Here is a 2,095-nt window from a genome sequence, read left to right as displayed (position 1 = left end):
GTGAGTTAATAGACTTCATTCTTTATCACTTACCTGGTATTGGGTATTCTGTCACAGTAACAGAAGGACTAAGACACTAGCCATATCCCTACTCTTAACATCTATATTTCTTGCTATTCTCTATATACCCAATTAGTTTTGAAAAGATTAAGATGAAGTAGTCACCATCTTACAACTCCAGATCACTGAAACTTATAAATGGGATCACAGAGGAAAACCTAAAAGGGAGAAGATCTTAGGGGAAGCAGTGGGAGGAAGGGTACCTATTTGGCTAGTCATATCCAGGCAGTTCAAGCCAGATAATCCATGGTGTCACATCCAGTCATCCTCCATCTGAGAACATGGTGGAGGAGGATGCCCATGAATGCTCCCTATAGTATCTCTGAGGCAGGGGGAGCTTGTTTAATTCTTTCCTAGAGAATGGGATTCTGGTTATTGGTGTGTGTGTGTGAATGTGTATGTGTTTTTCATGTTGAGATGCATGCTATCTAACAGCTGTGCTTTCCCACTTTTTCCTGCTTCACTCATGGTGATGGTCACAAGAAAAATCCAGGAACTTAGAAGAAAAATCAATGAAATTAATTATTAATAGTGACATCAATCTCTCAAAGATTGAGTTTTCAGATTTACAAATCTGCAATTCACCATGACAAAGAATAATAAATTACTGTGATCAGAAGTTTATCCTTATGATACAGAAAAATCAAGCCTTATACTACAGTTCAATAAAGATCATTTCACTTTATCCAAATGGTGTTTGACTCTGAAATCTGTTGACTGTATTGTCTTCTATAGCTGACATTTTATTTCCCATATTTTCCCTTATATTTTAAGAAAGGAAATAGTAATTTGTGGTTTGTTCTCTTAAACTTTCTTAAATAAACCTTAAACTCTAGTCAATATGTCACCTTCTATCCCCAAATTTTGGGCTTCTTAGTCATCACTGTACATCTTACAGCATAAAAACATGTTCTGAACTGTCAAATTTCACAAGCTGTTCTTATCAGAACATCCATGAACCAAAACAACACTGCAAAGATGCGTAAAATCCCAGACACAGAGTACCTCCCTAGATTTATGACATTACACCTCTATATTTGTTTTTATTTTAATTTAGTACTACATTAAGTGCAGCAATTTTCTTATACTCAAGTTTTAGAACATAGAGAGTTTAGCAAATATAAAGCTATACAACAAATGCTCAACTCTGATACTCTCCAAACATCTGAAGGAAGGTCTACAGATACATACTATTTTTCTTAAGCCAGCCAACTCTGAGACAACAATAGTCAATAGCTATCAAAATATTTTCTTTCACAAGATATTTGATTTAAAAGATTTTTTTGAACTGAATCTAATTATTGATTTGTTTTTGCTAATTGCATTCTCATAATTGCTTTATCTCTTGTTCTATAACCTGTAGCCCACCAGGCATTCCCTGGGGTAGTGCTGGGTTCACCAGAATCAGGAGGGGCACTGTATTGGACACTTGTACACTAATGTGCCAGGATACAGAGAAGGTACCTCAGGCAAGTGAAGGCCACATTTCAACTGGTTGGGGGCACATGGTGGATCTTTATTGCTCATAGACTCAGAAACCCAGAATAGAGAATGTCCCTTTTGCATGGTAGCAAGTAAGAAACAACTACATTCCATATAAGTGGATTCTGCTCCAATCACCTTTGCCTTTCTTGTCCCTGTGGACTGCAGCAATTTACTCCACAGAGCTCTCTACCCATCACCTCTTCAGGACACACAGACAGACACAGAGGTGCACAGGTGCACAGGTTCACAGATGCACAGCAGAATCCCCAAGAAGGATCCCACTGGCAACTGGACCTGAACTCAGAACCCAGCCTGAGAGCCATTTACTGACTGTGGGGTGGCACACTGGGCTTGCGAGTTCCTGGAAGAGCCACAGCTAAACTTGGTTTGCATATCATTGTACCAACTGTAAAAATAAGTTGTCCCAGGAGTTCTCAGTTTTTGTTTTGTTTTGTTTTCTGCCTAGACCAACCAATAAACTAGAAGCTACAAATCTCCCTTTTTATCTTGAATTCTTCCTTATCTTGAATTCTCCTGTTGACATCAGTGA

This window comes from Ictidomys tridecemlineatus, chromosome 5, assembly GCF_052094955.1.
Source record: "Ictidomys tridecemlineatus isolate mIctTri1 chromosome 5, mIctTri1.hap1, whole genome shotgun sequence".
In the NCBI taxonomy this organism is placed as follows: Eukaryota; Metazoa; Chordata; class Mammalia; order Rodentia; family Sciuridae; genus Ictidomys; species Ictidomys tridecemlineatus.
This window is presented reverse-complemented; position numbering follows the sequence as displayed.